This window comes from Triticum aestivum, chromosome 6D (assembly GCF_018294505.1).
Source record: "Triticum aestivum cultivar Chinese Spring chromosome 6D, IWGSC CS RefSeq v2.1, whole genome shotgun sequence".
NCBI lineage: Eukaryota > Viridiplantae > Streptophyta > Magnoliopsida > Poales > Poaceae > Triticum > Triticum aestivum.
Window position 1 is genome coordinate 407486786 of NC_057811.1, and position 26571 is coordinate 407513356.

The 26571-nt window shown below is 46.1% G+C and overlaps 2 long non-coding RNA genes across 2 annotated transcripts; both read left to right on the plus strand.

Moving 5' to 3' along the window:
• The first annotated feature begins 524 nt into the window (after positions 1-524).
• Positions 525-2347, plus strand: LOC123141775 (uncharacterized). Its single transcript, XR_006470413.1, has 3 exons — positions 525-786; positions 873-1028; positions 1116-2347. It is a non-coding gene; the product is annotated as an uncharacterized lncRNA (long non-coding RNA).
• A 4065-nt stretch (positions 2348-6412) lies between these two features.
• LOC123141777 (uncharacterized) lies at positions 6413-9930 on the plus strand. Its single transcript, XR_006470414.1, has 3 exons — positions 6413-6738; positions 6872-9066; positions 9165-9930. It is a non-coding gene; the product is annotated as an uncharacterized lncRNA (long non-coding RNA).
• The last annotated feature ends 16641 nt before the right edge of the window (positions 9931-26571 follow it).

The window sequence follows — 26571 nt, forward strand, 5'->3', positions numbered from 1 at the left end:
CAGCGCTGCACGAACAAGCGCTAGTGCAAAAATAATATTGGCGCACACCCCTTTGCAACACCTTTATAATGAATAATGGTCCTGCAAAAAAAATACCATAGACCAGAGTGATCGTTCTCAGACGAATTAATAATACGCTAATAAAATACAGAGGAAAAACATCACCTGATGCTCTGTCGGGTGAATGCCATTCCAGCAATTGTAAGCTCGTTTCTCTGTTTGATGTGACACCCATTGAACATATAAACCTTGGTAGAGTACCCACCATTCTGGAGCACTTGCGATCGCTATTGCCGCTGGGCCGTTCGATGAAATCCCTCTCGTACGGTTTTTACAGCTGGCATTACCTCAGCCGTTTATTTCTCTAATTCGTGATGCACTTTTGCAGCTCCATCAGGGGCCAATGGTAAGTGGGGCTTGTTAGCCACGAGCCAGGCAACGAAGCGTTGATTGTGTGTTTATGCGTGGGTGTAAATCTCGTTGGGGTGTGTACTGCGGATAGATAGGTCGAGGGGGTCGTGGTGAAAACCTAGCGAGCAACCAATCCTCTCCCTACCTCGAGCCCCGCGCCCCTCGTTTTCCCCTTCTCCCCGGATTCTCCACCTCCGCGGTCGCCGTCTCGTCGCCCGACGTCCTGCCTCATCAACGGCCGCCCTCCTACCTCCTTCTCTTGGGTTACTGCCCCCACGCTCGAGGTAGAGCAACGGCGGCGCAGCTCCTCCTCACGGACACGACCGCCTCCGCCTGCTCATCTTCCAGCTGCTGTCGTCGGCACAGCGGCCTTAGGTGAGCCCTCCTCTTTTTTTCCTCTTTCCGGATCCTCTCTTCCTCACTACCGCTCCTCCTCCTCCTCCCATCTCCCACTAAAGCAGGGTGGAGGCGGCACACACAGGCATATAGGCAACATGATGGCTGCACGATACGCCGACATGAGAGGAATCTAGGTCGAGCCCCCACCCAGGCGGCAGCCTGCAGGGGAGGATAGCTCGAGGACAACCCCCAATTCATGGAGAAGACTCTCGGTACAGGTGAGCTCTTTCTTCCTCCTTTCCCTAACTCCCCATGGTGAATTGAGATCCTCTCTCTAATTCATATCTTCCTATTTTTTCCCTTAGGGAGCTATGGTTCGGCCGGGTTTGATTCCTACAGTGATGGCAGCATCGGCTAGCAGCTGCACATCCCTCGACTTCTACAACCTCGCCCACCGAGCGCCTCTCTTTTTTAGGTGGTGCCACTGTTCCCCATACTTTGTTTTTAGAATTTTATACACACTGATCTATAGGTTGGTCAGATCTGTTGTATGAGGCAGCACAGGAATAAGAACAATTTTCAGATGTGTGCTAATCCAAATTTAGGCTAGATTTTTCATGAGCGGGTTTAGGATTGTATTGGAGACCTTGATGGCTGCCTCTATGTGCCATTTCAGGGACTCAAATTATGCATTACATACAATCAGTCACGTGATTGGTTTTCTAATTTAGCATACTAATGATTTTTATTCGGGATGTCATAGATATCGTAAGTTGTGTTTGAACTTTGCTGCTAAACCAGCTCCATGTTTCACATAAACATGATATCAGTTTTAATCAACTATGGCCAGATGTGGTCTCCTCGAGGCACCGGAATGTCACAGATATCGTAAGTTGTGTTTGTGCTTTGCCGTAGCCACCGGGAGACCTTGACTGAGATTGAGAGACAACTGACCACACCCGATCTAGGTATAATTGGCTTGATTTTCTCTCTCTTGAATATTGCTTCCAAATTTGCATGACATGTATACATTACAATCTGTTCATCCTTGCTTCGAATTGTTGGTTCATGGAATTAATTTGTACCTGTACTTATGCAATCATAATCTCCTTAAAGGTTCCTTCCTAGGTTAGTGTCGTGTATCTAGGCGGAATCAGTGAATATCATATTTAGTTTATTTCAATTGTGAACCCATTCTTGGCAGAAAATGTATGCATGGAAGTTTTACTCGTGAAGAACGCACGTAGCTACACCGTTTAGCTACCAGCAGGTGCGTCCTACTCTGCTTGCAGCGACGACGGACTATCTCTCCTACTATTGTCACTTTAAACATTAGAAATGCCATCTTTCAGCTTAGATTTGGATTGCAGCACTAATCCTTTGAGCTCACCATTTGCGCATTTGATTTGTATGTGCAGTCCACAGTTATCAAACACTTGGTTGGCCGTTGAAATATAGTTGTTGAATCTGTCTTTTTGATACAGGTTTGTGGGGATGGATGTAACACCTCAAAATTTTGACCTTGTTTTATTAATTAAAATTTTGCCAGGAAATTAAATTTTTATTTTGTGGATTTATCTTTTGATTTCAGAACCTCTCTTTTCTTTGATATTGTGAAGTTTTACCCCAAGTGAAAACCTTCCAAAAATATTATTGGACTTGTATACCCTCTCAAGAAAACATTTCTTTTATCAGTGGGTTTATTTGCATAATTGTTTTTCCTGAGCTTTATTCTTCTAAAAATGATTTTTCATAAGTTATGGAGCCTCTTTTGGAGTGTAACCCTTTCAAATACTTCTTTAAAATTTCAACCAAAATTTGGGGATGTCATGTGATGTTTCCACATCACTTTTATGCAAAAATATCTTTTGGTCATTGGAGATTTTGAGCTCTACACCAAATTTTCAAATCTGGTCCTGTTGATAATTTTGCACTGCAACCTATTTAAATATTTCTTTAAAAATTCTTCCAAGTGTTTGGAGATGTCAGTAGATGCATATAATTCTACTTTATGCAAAAACCCATGAGTGTTCTTTGAAAATTTGAGCAAATCATCCTCTTTTGCTCTCTGGTCCAGTTTGGCATTTTCTACTGCAACTCTATTTTTGTTTGCTCTGTTGCCCATGATTCTTTTTCCTGCTTATAGTCCACCCTGCAAAACCCTTAATTCCAGGAGAGTGGACCCATTGGAGTATTTTTGGTTCATGCAATTATAGCCTTCAGTTTCTGCCCAGATTTGGTTTTCTCAAAAACTTGCACTAACAAGTTTCTGGTTTTGCCCAACTAACATTGCCACCCTCTCTATCATCTAAAGAGACTAGGATCTGGAGTTTATGGCCACCCCAAGAGATGCCTAGATGCCCATAACATTCTGTCGAGCACTTTAAGTGCATGGCCAGATTTGGCATAATTTCTAGTTTACATTAGGAACCTGCTTGCTTTGCCTAACCAGCATGTCTCAGGGCTCTACACTAGTCTATAGCTCCACACTGTTAAACCCCATGTCGATTGGAGTCCTCTATCACGCGTTGTCATTACGTCGAGCACCTGGCGTGCGTGCTCTGGGCGCGGCCAAAGCGCGCGTTTTGCACGTGCGTGCACCCGAGCCACCGCGTCCCGCCCCTGGCCCTTGCTCGCCTGCAGAGCCACGCCCGTCCTCGTCCACACACCAGAGCGCTCCAAGCTTCCCCCTGGCGCCCTACAGCGCCGTCGTCAAAGCCCCTTGGCGGCACGCCGGCGTCGGCGGCAGGCCCCTGCCATGGACGGTGCCGCCCGAGCCACAGCCGCTCGCCAGCTCGCCTCTGGAGCAGTCCAAGCTTATCCGCGAGCTCGTCCACTAGCGCCCGTCGCCGCCACGTCGCCCTGCAGCTACAGAACGGCGGTTCGCCGTCGATCCTATCCACGGGCGCCGTCGGAACCGACCTCGACTGCCTATATAAGGAGCCCCCGAGCTCGTCCAGGCCCTCAAGCAGCCTCATACCTCCTCTCTAGAGCCCCCACAGTCACCGATCGACGGGAGGAGGTCGTCTTCCTCACCTCCGGCAGTTTCGGCCGCCGCCACACTCCGGTGAAATCCGGCCAAGACCGAGGCCCTAACCCCCCTCCCGTGCTCCCATCCTCCTCCCCTCGACCGCGCGGAGCTACCCAGCACCTCAGCCTCGATCGGGAGCCACCGTAGCTCGAAACCCAAATCCACCAGAACCACCGTCCGCCACGGAGCTCGTCGCCGGCGACCCCGTCCACCCCCGCCAGCCTAGCAACCACCAGGAGGACCGCCCTGGAATGGTGGATCCATCCCCGCCATCAGAACCCCGCGAGGAGCCTCCGTTCGCCGACGGCGATCGCCGGAGCTCCGCCTCCGTTCGGCCAGAAGAGAGGAAGGCGGGGACGACTAGTCAAACCTGACCAGTGGACCCAAGGGGCCCACTGTCAGTGACCCACGGGTCGGCCCGCGCGGGTTAAGTGGAGGCGTAAAGCCCGAAGTACGTGTCCCCCTCTCGAAAGCGTATTTCGTCCGAAACGTTTTCTTTTCTGTTTTATTTTAAAATCAGATTTCGACTGAAACTTTGACTGGTTATATCCTTTTAAATAAAACCCAAACGAATTAATTCTTTTTCCTACCTCTCTCAAATTCCACCTAGTTTATTTTAAGATTTATTTCAAAAATATCTAGGACAAATTTTTCCGCTGTTTTTAAAGTATGTGTTATTTGAGTATTTTTGAAAATAGGAATTTGGAGGAGAGATTATAACTTTCAAAAGTTTTGGAGTGCACCTCACCCCTCCATACCTTGAAGGCAAGCATCTTGAACTCAGATATGATACAAGTTGGGTGTTGTTTTGCTAGAATATTTTAGAACTCCATCATTTATGCTAATGTGGAGTGGTGTTATTTTATGTGGAATCATACTCATGCATATAAGCACATGGTGAAAATCTTTTCTGTTATGTATGTGACATTGGTGACAGTAGCTACTTCTCATGCCACATGTGCCTGATGATAGTTCGGAGGGAGTCCGAAAGGAGGTTATGTTCCGGTGAACACAACCCCGTGACTGACGTCTCGTTGTGGCGAGAATGTGCAGTAAGGCATGATGGGGCATGAGGGGTGGTGACCCTGTCGGGAAACTAAGATGAACATTGCTATGCTAACCATGCAGGGAATACATAAACCTCCTGAGTTGGCCGTAGATCGAGTCTTGTTCCAGTAACCCCCATACTTGTTTCGTACTACCACTTGTCCCTGCCATAGGTAGGGTACGGTTCAGTAAGTTGTCAACCCCTTACCTAGCACACACCGTACAGAGAGGCCATGGTGGAAGATACCGGAGGCATCCGGTAGGCATGCCACCTGGTCCGGGGGCATGGGTGTTTCGGTTGTAGCCGAAGGGGTAGCTCCCCTAGTTTGCGCGCGGTATAAATTTTGTGATCCCATGCTAAGTCGAGGTTGTAGCCTCCCCACTTAGAGTTTCGCTTAACGGGTGTCGTGGGTGATTCCAGACACCGGTAAGTTAGGCTGGTGTGTGCGGTTAGGTGTGTTTTCAATTAAAAGACCGTAGACGGAATTAGTGCCGACGGACTAAAGAAATCCGTTACCCGTGGGTAAAGAGTACACCCTGTGCAGAGATTATACATCTATTCGAATAGCCGTGTCCATGGTTAAGGACTACAGTCTGGGATGGGTCAAGTGTCGGTCTTAGTGTCGGTCTTCGGAGGAAAAACTGCTAAACCAGAACATTGATTATGACCTGTGACAAATGAGGATTATGATTATTATTATTCTGGACTAACCATTTACATTATTTGAATTATTGAGTATCCCTGGGACGGTTCTACCTCCTGGTTACTCACTGCGATTATTCTCTTATAAGCCCTTTATGTGGTGTCGCTGAGACGCCCGACTGTGGCATGCTTGTTATTTATTTACGTTATAAGCCCTTTATGTGGTGTCGCTGAGACGCCCGACTGTGGCATGCTTGTTATTTATTTACGTTATAAGCCCTTTATGTGGTGTCGCTAAGACGCCCGATTGTGGCATGCTTGTTATTTATTTACGTTATAAGCCCTTTATGTGGTGTCGCTGAGACGCCCGACTGTGGCATGCTTGCTATTTATTTACGTTATAAGCCTTTTATGTGGTGTCGCTGAGACGCCCGACTGTGGCATGCTTGTTATTTATTTACAAGCCCTTTATGTGGTGTCGCTGAGACGCCCGACTGTGGCATGCTTGTTATTTATTTACCTTATAAGCCCTTTATGTGGTGTCGCTGAGACGCCCGACTATGGCATGCTTGTTATTTATTTACCTTATAAGCCCTTTATGTGGTGTCGTTCAGACGCCCGACTGTGGCATGTTTGTTATTTCTTTATATAAGCCCTTTATGTGACGTCGCTCAGACGCCCGACTGAGGCACGCTTTATATTATTACCCATTCAAGGTGTCGCTTCAGACACCCGATCGGTGCATTTTTAATTTCCTGCTTACGTGCATCGTGAGTTTTATTTTGGGACTGACTAAGTGATCGTGGATTATTTTAGTGGATGATTATCACCTGCTATGTTATACCTGTTTTCATGATGTTTGCGAGTACATTCAAAGTACTCACTGACTTGTCCCTGGCTATTGTCTTGGCCAGATTTCTTGCATGGAGAGGAGCGCCGCGATGACAGCCCCGGAACCCATGCAAAGGTGATAGCAGCCTCGCGAAGATAGGAGTTATCCTGGTCAGCTGTTCCTGTGGGAAATGGAGTCCCATAGACGCAGATGAACCACAAACTGCTTCCGCCATCAGCCACTAGAAACCATTTGTTGTACTCATAGGCCACAATGGTCTTGTACTACATATTATGTACATTGCTTGGAATTTTCTGTATCAAGTTGGTGCCTCATCAGCTAACAGAAATCCTGGGGCTGGTGAGCACAAGGATCATTTTCTGGAAAAATATATCCCGAAAACCCGGTCCTGACAATGGACGTATGGATTCAATGGTACTCTCTCTCTCTCTCTCCCCCCTCCCTCTACACTCATGTTCAGTTGTTCTGCAGGAGGCTATGTTATTTTGGTGTGCAAGAGAGTAGCTATAGTTAGAAGCTTACATTCTTTATGTTTCTGGAGGTGCAGGTTCGAGGATGTAAATCTACCTGATATATTGTTCATGGGGATTGAGTATGGTAGTGATATCTGAGAATTTTAATGATCTACTCTGTATCTGCTAGCAGGTACTGTACTCACCAAAAAAAATTGTGTGTGCTTCAGCTCATTCAATTGCATGTTAATTTCCTAACAAACCTCCTGCTGCAGCAGTTTTCTTTGTACAATACTTGCAAATTACCGATTTTTCTGAAATCTTATTCCTTTTGTGGTTAATTTGTAGTGTTGTCGTGTTCCTGTACAAGAACATGGGCTTGCTTAACGAGTGCACTAAGATTGCTCATGAACTACAGCTCAGGCTTATAATATGCATCATAAGGAATCTTCGATAGTTTCTACAAAAATAATCATGGGTCTGATGTTTACATTATAGAGGGTTGTCGTACAACGTCAAATACTATGGATCTATGTAGGGTAACTGATTAATTCCATAGTGAATAATCAACCAAGAAATAGGTTGTAGTGCTGATTCGTTCACTCTTTGGATTTACTATCGTACCTACATTTGTATGATTCCTTTTAGCTGATGTTGTCTGCTCATACTGACAAAAGGTGCGTTGAAAAATGATTGTAGGGCAGTAGAGAAAAATGTTTCTATGAACGTGCCAATATTGATTGATTTAACTACATGCATTGCATTGTTTAATCTACGGCGTACTGTTCTTTCTAATGAACTATTTGCTGCAATTTGTATGTTCTGCAGCTTCCATGGTCAAGTTCTCCCTTTCTTTAGGCTAGCCAGAGGTCTTAACTATTGAAGTTTGTATGTTCTGCAGTGTCAAGTCCTCCCTTTGTTCAGTCTGGGAGGTCTTAGCTCTTTCAATTTGTATGTTCTACAACATCCATGATTATATCCCCCCTTTCTTCATGCTGGGCAGAAGTTTTAATTGCATGTACCTATGTGCCAATGCGCCTATAAGCCTTGGTAAAATATGTCCAAATCTAACAAATATTGTAGTTTAACCTCATCATAATAATTGACAAAAACAATTGTGACCTTCAAGGGACACTTATTACTACAGTTTTGTTATGATCTTTGTTTAGGAATGGGAAAAGGCCTACATATTAAAGACTCAGGTCAAAGGCGGGTCTGTTGTGTTTCTATGATTACGGATTTCTAAAATACATTGACCTAATAATGGAACTATGTAGTGCAATCTTCTATAGTTTACTACAGCTTAACAGCCTCTTTCCCTGTACAAATGGTGCGAGTCTATTAGAGATCTCCACTTAGTGCAAAAGGCTGGTGACTAATTTTCTTTTGCATTGCATACTTTTGAATAACATAGTGGCTATTTTATATCCCTTTTTTTCTAAATATGGACCCCCCTGAATCCTATATGACAAGAAAGTCATGTATTTTTGCAAGAAAGTTCATGTAGAAAATGAACCGATATTATGTCTTCTATATTAAAATCTAACATATGGTAGTGCCCTAAAGGAGTACGATTGGTAGCCAACTAACTTATATAACATGCACATATTACTCTGTTTTTCTAATGAGTGTATGTGGATGCAAACAAATAGTTGAGGAGCAATTGCTATTCTCTATTTCTTTAGTGAGTATATGTGGATGCGTAGAAACGATTCTCTATTTTTTTCACGGATATATGTTGATGCATGGAAAAATGTATATGGTGTGTTTCATTTCTGCTCATCCTGATCTAACTAAGCTGACCCGGTGGATTTGAGATTGCCGTGCCTGTCAGGTTTGGACATGTCCTTATTTGTACTTAATCACTAAACTAAACTGTATAAATAAAATAGTCCCCCCTCCTTTCCAACAACTTATTTATTATTAGAGTGAGCAACGACATGTTATCATACTCAGTTTCTTGTGAGTAGTGCTTTAGTTTAGATTGACATATACTCTTTGGTAGCATTTTTGCCTACCTCTTGCCTATTTTCATAGATAGATGGTTTGCTTTGGAGAGGGATTAGATAAGGCATGTGAGTCCTAAGTCAGCGTGATAAGCAACTCCTGCACTTCTATATACTATTAAGTGCCAACTGAATTTCTGATAACAATGTTTCAGGGATGATACAGTCAATCCAACTATTACCTTTGGTGTACTTTCTGGATGGACTAATCTGAAGATGCTGGCTAGCTTGCACCACCATCATATAGTCTAGAAGCAAGGGCAAGGATTATAGGGAAAATAAAGGTTCAATGCTCCCAATATATTTTACTCTTTTGGTGAAGTTTTAGTGCTTGTGCAAGAAAGTAACATCATCATTATATCTACTGCTATCTTTTTTCCAGGCAATTCGTCACCCGGAGGAAATGCCAACTAATGCATTTTTGTACTTCCTTTGTTATAGAGGTAAAATTAAAACTACTTTTCGGAAGCTTTTTTTGTTGCATGTAGCCCTTTCTTAATCTTCGATTTGTTCAAATGTACATAACCGAGCTTATATTATAATCCTTATTACACAATGAATCTCACCATTCTATCGTTTTCCTGAAAATTTGTACTCACGTAGTTCCTTTTTTCATATGGGTGATCTTTTGTTGCCCTGATTTGGTGTGCATATAGGGACATTATAGGCTTATTTTGTTTCCTCTTCGTTCATGCACTAATACATAAATATTTTGGTTATGCCCTTATTATTTGGTCTAGAGCTATGCAATGACAACCATGGCTTTGTATTCAAGTGAGTGCCATTTATAGACTGAAGAATCCTTGGCAGCTTATCTAAATTCTTTCATCCTAGATATTATGTATGCCCAGTTAAGTACCTTATACAAGTACCTTAATTATAATTAGCCTCTTCTGACTATTAATTATTTGAATTGTTCTATTAGGACTCAGACTTTTAAAGTTATTAGGATCTGGACATGTTTTTACTTTAGTTTGTACAGTTTTGTGTTCTTTTGGCTTCAGGCTGCTGTTGCATATAAAGTACAATAAACTCAGATGATGCATGAAAAAAACTGCAGACCTAGCATAGTTTTTGTATTCAGATTTTGTAACTAATTATGTGATGCCTTTATGTTAAAATACTTATTTGTTCTCCAACTAGGCCAACGACGGCTGCTATATATATATATATATATATATATATATATATATATATATATATATATATATATATATATATATATATATATCAACAATTCCAAGGAGGTGCATGTGTGTCAGTATGCATAGCATAGTATGTACATGCTTGACCCTGTGACTGGAGGAGATCTAGGATGGGATGAACTCAAAATCATCTGTGATTTAATTGGAAAATACTCTTCAGCATCTGAAACATCTAAAGGCGATCACTCGACTAAGTATGTTATACAATATACCCAGCTTGATGATTGGAGCAGTCCCAGCCGCTAATTAGTACTTAGTGTTGAATCACTCAGCTAAGTATCAACACTCCCTCGAGACTTGGCTATTAGCAAAGTAGTGCTAGGTCTTCGGCGTTCGTTCTTACTCTCTATTTTCTCGAGTGTTTGGTTTCTCTTTATTCACTTTTTGCTTTCTATTTTCATTATCACTATTCATTTGGTATCTTGGTTTCTCTTTGTTTAGTGTCCACCCTCTTTCTCTGGTACCTATTTTTTTCATTTGTATGTCTAAGTTAAGAATGAGAGGCTAGATAAAAAAAACAAGAAAATGCTCAGTTCGTTCAGGCCTTAGGGATGCATTCCACCATCATTGTCCATCAACAATTTCAACTCCGACAACTGTTCACTGATAATGTGGGCCGGTGCACCACATCAGCAACGTCGACGGCCTGACAGGCCATATTCCAACTGGGCCTACTATAGATGACAAGACCATGAGGATGTAATCAGTAATGTTGCTCCCGGTATAGTTATTTAGTGAAGTTATAAGTTTCTCCTTTTGGAGTTTACTTCTAATGGGTGGTCACTCCCTGCATCTTCTTCTGTTTTTTGTTCTATTTTTCAGAAAATGGAGATGTACTTTGCCATTCCACTAATCTCGGCAAAAGACTAGATTATGGTGCCCCTCGTGCTATTGTGGAATTGAATCACAAAATATTCTACAGATTCATCAAACAATGAAGGAGGTTAGTTTTTACCTGAGCGGCAACGACGACCACCGTGGTCTTGCTGGAGCCTCGCTTGCAATTGAAAGTCATCAGCTTCAGAGAGTGTCGGCACAGCCAGAATAGATGCCACCTTTGGCGGGGAGCAACAGCACCAAATGCGAGGATTTGGCTCGCCAATACGAGCAACGGCGGCGCCATACCCCCGTCCGCAGCTCCGAGCTGCTGGTCCGCCGAGATGCAAATGTAGCCGGCGAGCCGTTATGCCTCCAAGCTGCCGGACCACCGAGATGCAGGTGTAGCCGCAGCGCCTCCGAGCTGCAGCGACAGCCGCTCCGCCGCCAAGCTGCAGCGTGAGCTGCCGTGAAGATGGAGCCGTGCTTTCTCTCCAGTACGAGTACAGTGGGGAGAGGGGAACGAATCCAATGAACTAGTCGATGGAACCAAGACGAACAGTCAACCACGTGGCGATCTCTATGCTATATGCGCCACGCGTGTGTATAGGTGTCCAGAATGTGTGGTTCTCTGTCACAGTGACACAATTGTAATTTTATCTTGGTGCTAATTTGTAGCACTTGTATGATCTGTATTGATTTGTCTGATTTATTCCAACTACTATTCTCAGAATATAAGGGCCGCCTGCGGACGCGCTGCTCTTTCGCGGACAGTGAGTAGCTAGCAAAAAAAATTGTATTCATGACCATATACCTCATTTGCAAATCATCAAATCCATACAATTACATGCAACTAAACTACTCTAAATTTTCGCCGGCGACAGTCCTTATTGTTCCGTTCGTGTCCATGTCTGACAGCCGGCTGCGCCTCTCAGAGTGGAAGTGCGATCACCGGGGAGGAAGAGTAGGACATGGGACACGTGGGGCTCGAGGTGCCAACGTCTCCCATGCCCTACTCTTCCTTTTCAGAGCGCGGAGCCTGCATGTAGTCGATAGACGTGAGATCTACGATGGATGGACACGTCCACCATAATGCAGTTGCGGCACCAGGGGTCGCCGGACACCCATTGCGCCGCATCCCCGCCGGAGGATGCGGCTCTGCTTGTGATGTGACTGTTGCGGCGAATTAATTCTGTCTATAGCAAGGATAAGATATTAAGCTTGAAATTAATCATTTAGGGTTTACACTATTGTTTGCATTCCACGTATCTTTTTAATAGCTTCCTCCTGGTACTATTATGCGCCAATACCTAATAAAAAATATGGTCCAAAATTATGCGGTGTACAAAATCTCAAAAGCACTTTGGAATTGACGATAAAGTAAAAAGTTTGTTTGTTGTGAGCGGCAAGGATCTTGATATGGTGCTTAAAAGCACTAACCCCTTCTTCATTGTTCACATACATTTGTTGTTCCTTTACCAATTTACTTTTCTCGGCATTTTTTGTGTGTGTCTGTTTTTATGACCAGCTTGACCATTGCTGTGGAGGGAATTGTTCAGCTCAAAAAGAGCAAAGAATTTGAGACTTCTTTATCTTTCTTCAATTAATAGTTCATATTCAACAACCAACTTTAGCCAAGAACAAACATCAGCAAGAAAGTGTAACCTGGGATAGGTGTGCAGAAATCCTTGAGAAAAATGATTATCACGGTGAAATGCTACTTTCCAGGGATTTATTGTGGTCCTTTGATTTTTCACTAGGGAACTCAAAACGTTTGTGGAGAGAGGAAGTTGATTTTCTTCTTATTGCACTTTGTTTTCTTCCATTTGTTTGTGTCTCTTGAAAGCTAATGTTGTTGCAGTGTCTTTTCTTTTTACATTTTCATTTTGTTGGGAGAAAGATGATGCTCTTTCTTGGGAAATTACTTATTAGATAGAACAATAGTTACCTTACAAAGTTCTTCCCCAAATGTATTTGTGTGTGTAACCACGATCGGTTTTTCTATTCATTTATTGTACAGTTTTATTTTGCAGAAGTGGCAAAAAAGTTAATTATGAGGACGGTGAAAGACTACATATCTTAGTTACCAGAAGCTGGGTTATCAAAGCAATCTACATGATCTATCTCTGCCTATGTAGCTTTTCTTATAAAAGTTGGGTGATCAAAACAATCTACATGATGCATCTCTGCCTATGTAGCTTTGCTTAGCATAAACTGATCTCATGGTTTTCTTTTAGCCTACGAACCACCCATCAATGTAATATATAGCACTATGTATGAACTATTTCCTTATGTTTAAAGGATATCGGTCTCTAAATATTCCGACTTGCATGGTTTGAAAACTTGGTTTGCTATCGCCCTTTGCGCCATAGGCACAACGGGTCCTCTAGCATGAAGAGAGGTCAAGCATATGCTTTTGCCTTCAAATGCACTTCCAAGGGACTGCGCCTGATCGTCTACTCTATATAAGCAGGTTGCAAGAGCCCCTTGTTATGTAACTTAACATAGTATAGATGCCTACCAAGACTTCTATGTTTATCATCCTTTTGAATCTTATGTAATCACCTAAGACCATTCTGTGCATTTAACCTGTCGGTCATTTGCTGCTTAGACTGTTGTGTGGTATGCTTTTGAAACGGCTATGATGAAAGAAATATATGCTTTTGCCTTCAAGTGCACATCCAAAGGCCTCTGCATAATTGTCTATCACTATCGCTTTCTTGCTGCATGCAGTATCATTTGCTGTGCTTTGGCAGCAGCAATACTTTAAAAAAATTGTTCCTTTGTCTATTGCATGTTCTCTGCTCATTGCAGGTATGCAAGCTCTGCTTTTTGAAATTCTTGGTGTAAAGAAAAATATTGTTGTTTGCTCTATCAAGAATATTAGCTCAAATAAGTCCAGATGTATGCCAACTGAAAAGGCTCTTATGCGTTTATTTACATATGTTTCATTTTGTATCTACATATTTCAATGCACACTCTTACAATACTTGGCTTGCGCTCGGCCTTTGCGCCATGGGCGGAACGGGTCATCTAGTAGGAATAACATATACTAGTAGTATACTAGTAGTTGGTCTCTTTGCTGCCTTGTATACTTCATATTGTACTGATAATCCAGTAGGTAAATTCAACCAGCTCTCCGTACTTGTCCAATCCCTGATGTCATGTTCAGCAGGTTGCATGGCAGTACTGTTGTAGTTGATCAATAAGGCCTGGAGTGGATCGAGGCTGTCGTAGCAAGAAGCAGTCTGAACTTTATGGGCATCAAGCATCTTCCCTTGAGATACTTTTTTGCAGAATATTCCTCCACATAAGCATTCTGGGGGTCTGCTTGGAACACCTCCCTAGAAACGATACATTGGTCCTTGAATAGTCTTGTATTATCCCCAATCTTGGGTGGATGCAAAACAATCGCAGCAAGACCACATAGAACGATCTTGGTCTAGTTTAAGCTGCAGGGAACGGGTCTTCCCTTGAACCATATTCAGATGGAAAAAATCATGCGCTTGGACAAGAAACAGCCAGGCGCTTAGCCACAAGGCGGCGGTGACTGCGGAGGCGACCGGGCGTGAAGGACGGGGGCAACTTGAAACATGGCCGGCTTGTGGCAAGGTTGTTTGCGGAGCCAAGGCTAAGTGAGATGGCGATTTGCAAGTGAGATTGAGTACTTGGCGGCTCTCAGCAGTAGTTGGTCAGGACCATGGTGGAGAAGAGAGATCGAGCGGCGCTTCAAGGTCACAGAGGCCGCAGGTGCTCGGGGCGACTTAGGCAGGCGGCTCAGGGCAGAGACGGCCGCTCAAGACCACGGCGGAGATGGCCGCAAGGCAGGGTCGGCTTGAGGCGCGACGGCGCAGGTGAGGCCTCGGAGGCGCGGGCTGCGAGGGCGGCTCTGAGCGAGGATGAAACGGCGGTGGAGATACGAGGCGCCGGGCGGCCCAACGAGGCGACTTAGGCAGGCGGCGGCTTGGTTCCACTGCGGCTGAGGGGAACTGCTCGCGGCGCGGTCGGAGAGGCGCCGGCGAGTCGAATGACGAGGGCGTGATGGCGACGACCGGCCCGGAGGCGATGGGAGACCGTAGTGGCTCGACAGAGGCGGGCGCCTCGAGGCGAGGACGCGGGCGCAGACGATGGACGAATCCGGGTTGCGGCCGGGTCGTGGGATGCTTTTCCTTTCTCTTTTTTTATGCTGCTGATTGGACCCTTTGCTTGACTGTGATTTCAACGCTGAAGTGTTTGCACGACAACTTTGAACAAAGCCACGAGGACGGCGGCTGCTGTAGTGGATATCAACTCGTTTTCGGATTCGACGGATCGCCGGTTCACATTTGTCTGCCGTAACCCTAAAAAACTTGCACTGCCAGCTTCATCGTTGACCAGCTAATTTAATTAACCCGGCTGCAGCTCTGTCCAATGCTGTTGCTTCATGCCAAGTCTTCTTCGTCCGATGAATTGCGAGCTTCTCGAACCCTAGAAAAAATCCCTCCAAGAACTCAACACCACCGCGCGCAAGCCCCACGGTGGGCGCCAACTATCATAGAATTGTCACGGCAGATGTCCTTAGTGTGAGGACTTAGTCGCGAGGCCAACGCATCTTTGTAGTAGCTTGAGAGGGGTTGAGCGGAATCGAGAGACGCAACACAAGACAAGGATTTAGACAGCTTCGGGCCCTGGGAAACATCATCCGGTAATAGCCCTACATGCTGTTTGTGGCTAGATCTCATTATGCTCATGAGAGAGTCGCCGCATAAGCCGACTCCCCCTTTGTGTCTAGCCCTAGAGATTATTGCTTGTTCCTTCTCCCTCTTGGGGAGCCCTGCCCCTCCTTATATAAGTTGAAGGGGCGGGTTTACATGTGGAGTCCTATTAGGATTAGGACTAGTCTATTACAAGTGGAATCCTAGTCTGCCCCCTTAAGGGAAAACTCCTTATGCCTTTCCTCGTAAACCGACCCACCATAACATGAGCCGGCCTTCTGGGCCTTGGGCCTAGTCTTCTATCTGACCCGCCGTTAGGGCCATCCGTGAGTCGTCAGGCTCGTGAGTCGTCTGACCAGTGAGCCGCCAGACCCGTGACTCGCCAGTCCTCCGGCGGGTCATCGGTGAAGCGACAAGCCCGACCGGGTCATACTTCCGACTGGGTCATACCACGGGGTATATCCCCGACACCCGAGGTGGCGCTGCAAAGGGCTCTAGTTTGGACCAGCACTCAGAGGAACACTGGCCCGGGGGTTTAAATAAAGATGACCCTCGGGCTCGCGAAAACCCAAGGGAAAAAGGCTTAGGTGGCAAATGGTAAAACCAAGGTTGGGCCTTGCTGGAGGAGTTTTATTCAAGGCGAACTGTCAAGGGGGTCCCATAAATCACCCAACCACGTAAGGAACGCAAACTCAAGGAACATAATACCGGTATGACGAAAACTAGGGCGGCAAGAGTGGAACAAAACACCAGGCATAAGGCTGAGCCTTCCACCCTTTACCAAATATATAGATGCATTAATTAAATAAGAGATATTGTGATATTCCAAAATATCCATGTTCCAACATGGAACCAACTTCAACTTCACCTGCAACTAGCAACGCTATAAGAAGGGCTGAGCAAAAGCGGTAACTTAGTCAAACAACGGTTTGCTAGGAAAGGATGGTTAGAGGCTTGACATGGCAATATGAGAGGCATGATATAGCAAGTGGTAGGTAGCGCAACATGGCAATAGAACGAACAACTAGCAGAGCAAAGATAGAAGTGATTTCGAGGGTATGGTCATCTTGCCTGCAAGGTTCTCAGAGTTGTCGAAAGCTTGATCCTCGCAAACGTACTCAACAGGTTCCTCGTTCACGAACTCGTCTCCCGGCTCTACCCACAGCAAGAACACAAGCAATGGAACCACAATCAATCACGGGAAATGCACAAGCAACATGATGCAAAACATGCATGATATGTGAGATATGATATGCGATGCATATGCGTGCTCCGAAAGAAAAAAGGATGAACAAGGCAGTAACTTGGCAAACCAAGTATGCCACTAGAAAGATGAGATGTTTTCGGTCGAAATCGATATAAAGATCACCGGAAATGGATGCACAGTTTGCAAATGGCAAGCAAAACAAGAATGACACGATTCTGCGATTAACAGCATGATAGCACTTAGAATACATCAAGTAACTATGCTACAATATCCCAGCAGAGCAACAAAGCATATGACAGTGATCTACAAGAGATGCTTGACAAATGATGAACAGTGAGCTATGGCTAGATCACACCATAACCGGTTCAAACAAGCATGGCAAAAGTGCAAAAGATATCAGCTTCACAGACTTGGTGAAAATACTGAACATGGCTGAAACAGCATCAGGTAGCAGTGTTCAGAGCAAGCCAAACACACGCTACAGGAACTTAACATAGCAAAACAAGGCATGGAATGAATCTACTAAATGCATAGAACAAAAGTCCCTTACTGACCATGAGCCCAAAAGGATCCGAAGATATAATGGCACCCATGTAAACATAGCAAGTTTCGTTAACAGGTTCCAGACTTAGCAGAAAACAGAGCATGGCATTCACAGCATTATGAAGGCATCTTGGTGAGCTTGATTCACTCCTCACAAAGCAATGAATGACAAAACCAGCATACCTGCAGCAAGACGGCATGTTCATGAAGCTAACCAAAGCAAGAGAATGTTCATAGCATGCATGGATCTCTCTGTAGACACATGGATACATGACAACAAAATAACAGCAGTAACAGACTTAGCAAAAATCCTAAGTCCCTGAAAACAGAAACATCACGAAACCTAGTTTGCATGCTTGTGCTAGTCACCACTTAGATCACACAAATACATGGCATACACCTCTGTAAAGATGGCATGGCATAGATCAAAACACCTGTAGAGCTCATGTCCATAAGATGCACACATCAAATGCAATGAAAAAGACAAATCACCAAGTTCCGATAAGTAACAGCAGTAAACATCATATAGCACTCTTGCACCAGAGATTTGGGCATCAATATGGACTCAAACGAGCATGGCACAATGGAACAAAATGAAGAGCAGCTCGTGACGAACATTTCGATATATCATGCATGCAAAACGGAGCAGTATGCAATGAGCTATGATGCGATGAACATGAGCACATAATGCAATAAAACGGGGACTTGGAGGAAAAAATAAGGTCAACCTCTCCAGATCTGGATCGGGGCGGCGCGTGAACCGATGCGCGGCACGAGCTCGCCGGAGACGGCCGGAGAGGAAGGAGATGGCGGGGACGAGGACGAGCGAGGTCGGGCAAGGACGGAGGAGGCGGCGGTGAGGGAGAGGAGGCGGCGGCGGACGAGGACGAGCGGGGTCGGCGACGGCGGGCTCGGAGCGCGGCGCCGGCGGAGGAGCGGGAGGACGAGGGCGGCGGCGCGGGGCGCGGGAGGAGGCGGCGCGGGGCGCGGGGGCCCGGCATGGCCAGGTTCGGCCCGGGCGGGGCCAGATCTGGGCCCCGGGCGGCGGCGGCGATGTGGGCGCGAGGAGGCGACACATGGCGGCGGCGGATTGGGCGAGGGCGGCGGCGGACGTGTCCGGCGGTGGGGAAGTTTTGTCCGATGCGTGGAGGAGGAAGAGGCTAGGGTTTGGACGCAAATTTCGGAGGGGGAGGTGTTTATATAGGCATAGGGAGCTAGGAGAGTCCAAATGAGGCACGGTTTTCGCCCACACGATCGTGATGAACGACCGAGAGCATGGAAGTGACTTAGATGGGTTATTGGACTGTTTGGAGGGGGGTTTTGCTGCAACACCCAAAAGGCCTTTGCGGTTACCCGGTTAACCGTTGGAGCATCAAACGACCTCCAAATGGAACGAAACTTGACAGGTGGTCTACCGGTGGTATACCAAGGCCACTTGACAAATTTCGGTCCATTCCGAGAATGTTTAACACCCGCTCATAAAAAGAAACAAGAGGTGTCGTGGAATTGTCACGGCAGATGTCCTCAAGCTAGGACTTAGTCGTGGAGCCATCGCCGCTAGGAAGCTTGAAGGGGTTAAACGGGACAAGGAACACGAAGGTTTATACTGGTTCGGCCCCTTACGGTGAAGGTAAAAGCCTACGTACAGTTGAGGTGGTATTGATTAGGGTTTCGATGACCAGGGAGCTTAACTGCTATGCCTGGCTCTCGACGAGATCTTTCTTACCCCTAAACCGCTGCCGGGTCGTCCCTTTATATAGAGAGGTTGACGCCCAGTAGCTTCTGAGAGTCCCGGCCAGCTCATAAGAGTGTCCGGCTCGGACTCTCAACTATTCTTGCCTTACACTACAAGTTCTACCATAATGACGGTTGTAACTACGGGCCTTAAGCCATCTCCGGGTCTTAAGCCCATCTTTTGGCCTACCGTCTTCAAGATTGGCGCCGGGCTTCAGGTGATGACCCTTATGAGTAACCCGGCCCCACCAGGCGGGTGACTCCAAGGTTTATATCCTCAACATTAGGCCCCAGATTGATTTGAGCCGGCTCATGTCAATCTTCAATTCTTTCGACAGAAAATCTCCGGCTTACAATTGTGTGAAGGCCATAACCCGGCGTGACGTCATCCTCTGGATTCCGGGTAATCCGCCGTGACGTCATCTTCCATTAAGTCCATTTTTTACTCCACCATATCCGCAACGGATCTTATCTTTACTGTCATCCCAAAAATCGAGGCATTTTATGATGAGATAACCGCGTCGTGGCCTCCTCATTTCTCGCGCCCACTTATGAGTCTGGCCTTATAAATAGCTCGACCCTCGGGTCTTTTCCATTCTCCCCCTTCTGTCGTCCTCTTCCTCTCGCTATTCTTGTGCTGCTCGAGCTCCGCCGCCGCCGCCGCCGCAGCAGAGCTCCGTGTCCTCGTCGACCTTGGCCGCTGCATCACCCTGAACTGTCCAGAAAACCGCGGCGAACCCTCGCAGTACACCTGCATCTGTAAGTTCCTTCCTCTTCGTAGAATAGATCTACATTAAGCTCCTGCTGTTCTTCCCGTGTTCTTCGCCATTCGTCATGAACTCTTCATAGATTTCACCACCACCGCCCTTTCTTGATCTTAAGATAGTATAAAACCAACGCGGTAGCTGTTTGGCACCCATTTCAAATGCAAATAGATCTCTTTTCACTGCATAAAAGCTCCGTTCGAACCCAAGAACTTCTTTTGCGTCTGTTTTAGGTCTAGAAACTTTCCTTTTTAGCCGACCGTTTTGATCCAAATTAATTATTGTGATGTGTGAAACCTGTTTTCACCACACTTAGTAAAAAACTGCACCTGCTGAATCATGGCGGTTTACATTTCTGGCTTAAAGAAGCCACGCACTGTAAAACCTTCCGGCTCAAAAGAAGCCACGCGCCATAAAATTTTCCGGCTCATGTACAACAAGGCTGTAGACGATTGAATTACTCTCAATTCCTCCAGCGGCTTAGATAACCCGATGCACTTACATATATGTCATTAGGCCCCTCCATAAGCCGCCACTTTAAACATTGAACTGTATATTTCCTCCGGCTTATAATTAAACCGGACATTTCCTTTTATCATAGGCTTTCGACTTTCACCATGCCTCCCAAAGCTCCCAAAGCACCCATCACATGCAATTGGATGAGGTCCAACATCACCGACGAGACCTTAGCAGATTTCGTGAAATCAGGTTACCTGCCCAAGAAGGACGTCATGTCCTACCGTGCCCCCGACCCATCAGAGGAGAGACCACAGCCAAAGGACGGGGAGGTGGTAATTTTTGCTGATCACATGAGCCGGGGCTTCGCACCACCCGGCTCAAAGTTCTTTAGAGATGTGCTGAATTTCTTTGATCTGCGGCCACAAGACATAGGACCCAACTCGGTGTCGAATATATGCAATTTCCAAGTATTCTGCGAGGTCTACCTTGGAGAAGAGCCCAACCTGCTGCTCTTCAGAGAACTCTTTTATTTGAACCGCCAGAACGAGTGCGCCAACGGGCCGAGCTTAGAACTTGGTGGAATCTCCATTCAGCGACGGAGAGACTGCCTTTTTCCTTACGCCGAGCCGCCAAGCCACCCAAAGGACTGGAACCAGACGTGGTTCTACTGCCAAGACACGTCGCCGGCTGACGAGAGCCCGCTGCCCGGCTTTCGTCCTTCGCGTCTGGAACCAACTCACCCTCTGTCAGACAAGTTAACTCAGGCGGAGCGCCAACCTCTGATCCCCACCATCAACAAAATCAAGGCTCTCCTGGGAAATGGCCTTAATGGCATTGATCTTGTCGTGGAATTGTCACGGCAGATGTCCTAGGTGTCAGGACTTAGTCGCGAGGCCAACGCATCTATGCGGTAGCTTGAGAGGGGTTGGGCGGAATCGAGAGACACAACACAAGACAAGGATTTAGACAGCTTCGGGCCCCGGGGAACATCATCCGGTAATAACCCTACATGCTGTTTGAGGCTAGGTCTCATTATGATCATGAGTGAGTCGCCGGTTCGGCCGGCTCTTTGTGTCTAGCCCTAGCGAGTGTTTCTTGTTACCTGTCCCTCTTGGGGAGCCCTGCCCCTCCTTATATAAGTTAGAGGGGCGGGTTACATGTGGAGTCCTAATAGGACTAGGACTAGTCTATCTTTTCTTACAAGTTGAATACAAGTCCGGGTCTTGCTTGCTCGTAAAGGAAATATTCCTCATGCCTTCCGTCTTAAGCCGGCCCATAATAACATGAGCCGGCCTACTGGGCCTTGGGCCCTTGTCATCTATCTGACCCGCCGTCAGGGCCATCATTAAATCGCCAGGCTCATGAGTCGCCAATCGTCCGTCGGATTACGATGAAGCGCCAAGTCCGGTCGGGTCATACTCCCGGCCGGGTCATACCGCGGGGTATATCCCCGACATTAGCCCCCAGTTTAATTTGGATTTATCCATGTTAAACTGATCCTGTAAAATAAACACAAGAACAAACTTGATAGGTTGTGCTCCGGGTTAAATATTTTCCTGAACCGGCACCTGATCATCTTTAAGTCCTTGTCATTTCCTCCTGGATGCATACTCAAGATCTTATAGCAAATCTCTTTTAACAGATATGTCCAAACCTTGCTAATGCAAAAAATCCAGGCACTTCTTCTAAAAAATCCGGGTCAATAGGCCAGCTTCATAACCAATTTGCTGACATTGGCTCTTTATAAGAAATAATCCATTTTAGTCGGTTTCCAAAACTCCGGCTTAATAAACGTTTTAGACTCAAGATTCATCTGGTGATCCGCCAGTTTAACGATGTAGAGGCTGGCTAGTTATAATTGCCAAAATTACCGTCTTGTAAATATTGATAACACTGGGTCATAACTGTTACCGACACCGGGTCATTATTATTGGTGACACCGGGTCTTGCTTGTTGCAAACACCGGGTCAATCTGGTCCAAACTGAGAATTTGAAGATTTTTTCTCCCTTATATGCATATCACTTGTAGCCCCCAAGTCTTAAGAGGAGAACATAGTGATAACTTAAGACTTGCTTCAATATAAGTGTTGCAACCTTGAAGAAAACCGGGTTATTCATCTCAATCATTAGTCATAAACTGAATATTCCACATATGTAGCCCCCAAGTGCCGGGTTGTCATGCTTGCAGCAACCTGGGACTTGTAATTGCCCTATGCTCATAAAAACTTCAACCAGTGTAGCCCCCAAGGGCCGGGTCATTATATAATAATGAGCAGGGACTTTGTAAATATGATCATGTAAACTTGACTAGCAACGTGTAGCCCCCAAGGGCCGGGTCAGTAAGATATTACCGGGTTGGGACTTTGTATATGATTCATTGATAATAACAGCATATGATGTAATCTCCACCATGGGGCTTGAACCCACGTCCACAAGGTTAAGAGCTTTGTACTCTACCAACTAAGTAGTGGATCTTTCAATATAATAGATTAAGGCTTGTGTACCTTGAATTTTCGACAGGAGCAATTGGTAGCCCCCAAGTGCCATGGTATATGCTGGCAGTAACATGGGACTTGCATATTCGATATAATATCAATTTGAATAATGTAGCCCCCAAGTGCCGGGTCGTAAGCCTGCAGCGACTCGGGATTATTCCTTCCATTGTATAATAAATCATATCCGTTGATAAAATAATAGTCACTGCGCCAAAGCGACTTTGAATTCCTCATCTGTTGATAAGTAAATCCAGAGTTTTAAATACCCGGCGGCTCTTGGCCGATGGCAATTTAATACGCCTCCATTGTAAGCCGGAAGTTTTATAACCCCGCGGCTTATAGCCTTTGAGAAAATCAAGAATTGATAACCCTTTTGAGACACCAATTTCAATCTTTGATGATGGGCTCGAACTTAATCATTTATGTAAGTCATAGCTCTGTAAATCCTGCACAGAGATTAAACAACATATGCCCTGGCGACTTAACGTCAAAATCCAGGACGGGTAACCACCCAAATGTAGTCTTATCCTGCACACAAGTAGATTACAAAATCCCTTGACGGTTTACCGTAGGGCGGGTCATAATATCTCACATATAACCATTGTGATATTGAATTTGTACTGCCGGTTTACATGACCTGTGCAGTAAGGGTGGTAACCCAATCTTTAGAAATCAAGACTTCCAAATGTTTATGATTGTCATATGATGGCGACTTATCATCCAAAGTCAAACCGGGTTAAATAGCAACCACTCATATACACTTTAGATATGATCAAAAGAGCTTCAAATAAAATCCAAAAAATTGTTTGCAAAAAGAGACTTGAAAAAGAATTTAGGCTTCTGATTCGAATACGATCATAAAACCGTCCCAAAGGGGTTAAGCTAAGATTCGAATACGATCATATAGCCCCCAGTGGCTTTGGCGTTGCCGATCAAGAGGGTACCGACAGCTATGTTCTCTTTGGTTCGAATACGACCTATGTTTGAACAGGAAGCCCCCAAATGACCTTGAGAGTTGTTTAACGACGCTGATTCGAATACGATCCACGTCGGTTCCCAAAGGGGGTTGAGCTATGATTCAAATATGATCAAGAAGCTCCCCAGTGAGCTCGGCAGTGTGCCGATGAAAAGGGTATCGACAGCTATGTTCTCTTTGATTCGAATACGACCTATGTTTGAACAGGAAGCCCCCAAGTGACCATAATGAGATAAGCCGTAAGGCAGGATATCCATGTTTGAACCGCGCATCATGGCAGCAAGTTCTCTTTTGGCAACCCTTAATTTGTTTGAGAACTCGAACTTGCGAGAGATTAATTCGTTTTGAACCGAAACTTTAAACCGGATTTGAGAGCTTAAAAGCATTGTAAGAGACAAATTTACCTTGAGCCGGATGTTTGAACCGGATTTGAGAGCTTCAAAGCTTTGCGGGAGAGAGATGTCTCTTGAACCGTATTTTAAACCGGAATCTTTATTTTGACCCGACAATTTTCTGACGGCCTTTAAATTTTCATTAATATGGCGGTGTCCTCCGGAACCGGGTTATCATTCCCTCCAATGACCCGGAGCTCCCGAGTCATGTCATTGTAGCCCCCGAGTCTTAAGACTACTCGAGGAGTTGGCTTGAGACTCTCCATATTTGACCGTGATATAAACCGGTATGAGTCATTCAACATCTCAATGATATAACTTGTCCTGCACTGGAGAACGCGGAGTTGACGATCACCATGGTGAAGCTGAAATCAATTACGGCTGAGTCGGCCGCGGTGTTGTAAGCCGGTGCGGACGAGCAAGTTGTCCTCCTCGTTGGAAGCCGGCGCAGACGCGTGAACCGGCCGCGAGAGCAGACGGGCGAGTCGTCTGTGGCGTTGTAAGGCGGCGCAGACAGACAAGTCGGCCAACGTGTTGATGCAAAACGGACCGCAACACACATGTCCGTGAAGCTGTGCGGCACAGCCGAATGTGCATCCGCGGTATAATGGCATAAACAATTGTCCTGTGTAAAAATGTTACAGGGCAGAGTAATTGTTCTTTGACAAAAAACAATAAGTGTTTCATAAGATAGTTCAGATAGATATCACCTGATGTTTGTGAATGACAGATGATCTGTATGTCGCGTCACAGGCGGCTCAATATAATTTCGGCGGTTCAGGCAGACCGGTGACTCCCGGCGGCTCAACACAGCAAAAGCGGCTCAACGCGGCCTCAGCGGCTCAATAAACGCTAGTCCAAAAGTGATGTTGGCCCGTGCGTTATGCGGCACTTTTATAATGAATAATGGTCCTGCGAAAAAATATCACAGACCAACTTAATTGTTCTCAAACGATTTAATACGCTGACAAAATATAGTGGAAAGATATCACCTGAGTGGACTTCCAGATGATTTAGTCCAGGTACAGTCTGACATGGACGCACGTACTTGAACTCTGTGCATTGCAATTAGTAGTACCTTGATACACTTGCTTCATAGCAGCTTCACTCTAAAGCTAGCTAGTGGCACATCAGTCAACTTGATTGACCGATCCGGCAAACCGCACGATTCCTTGACAACACTATAGCTCGGTTTTTAGAACTCAAAGGACGTCTCGGAGCGGGTGGCTCACGCGGTAGCTTGCCGCGAGACCCGTGTACGGGCGGCTCACACTAAAAGTGGAAACGGTGACTCAACGGGCGAGCAGTCCAGACGGTTCAACGGATTGGTGATTTTAGGACAGCGACCGCGGCAGAAAACGGCCCTAGAAGCTGCGACTTGGAGGCAACACCGAAGTGACGACGGCTTGCAACGACGACCATGGTGGCCGGCGGCTCAGATGCCACGCGTGGGCAGAAGTGAGCAGCGTCTTGAGGTCAAAATCAATCCGTGCAGGGGCGGCATCGAAGTAGTGGCTTGGCGAGATGGGTCTGTGGCCGGCTCGGAGGACCGGCGCGGGCGGCGGCGGCTCATCGTAGCGGCTCAAGGAAAGGTAGTGAAGTGTGGCCAAGCCGGCGGCGGGTTTGAAAAGCGCCGGTGCAGCAGGGCCGCGGCCGAGCGACAGTCAGAGACCCGTCCGGTGACAGCGGCTCAGAGACCAGCAGAGACGTCAGTTTGAGCCCCAGGCGGTTCTGAATGGGGGTCAACGGAATAACCCGAATCTGAGGATAATTTGCTTCTGGGTCAGGTGCGTGACACTGCGTAGGTACCCGTCGCAGAGGAGGTGGCTTGACGATGATTTTGGGCGCCGTGGGCGACTCGGCAATGGAGCAAAATCCGGATTGTGGTCTTCTTCCCCTTGAAAGAACTGAACAAATGCTACTAGTAGATTCACGTACTAGTACTCGCGGCTGGTTTGATCAAAGGAATGATTAAAAAACGAATCTGGATCTTGCTGTATAGATTACTCCTTCCCAAAATCTGAGCTTTCACGTGATTGCTGGTTTAACTCATAGGCAGCCTCGGGTCTTGAGCCCTTGAAATCAGACATATAGTATCGGACTACTTCTCGTGATACAGTACGGCGATTCGCGGATTGCACTGATCTTCATGGATTTAGCTTAACACAACTGATTGGGTCAACAGAACCTGCTAAGTTTTACAGATCACACAGGGCGACGGCGGCGGGTTACGACAGCCGTGGCTCAGCGGACCGAGGAGATGCCGAGTAAGCCAGTCCCGTAGCTGACAACTTCGGGCGGGTCAAACCAGACAGGGTAAACCGGGACGGCGCAGCACAATCACAGGCGACGACTCGGAGCGAGGGTTACCGCAGAACCCGTGTCCTTCTTCGGGTCATGGTCATACTTGATTTATTTATTTTCTTTCCTTGTGGCGGAGATCACAATGCCCAGCAAGGCTTTTTTGGCAAAAGTAATAGCAGCAATTCCGTGTCTCATCCATA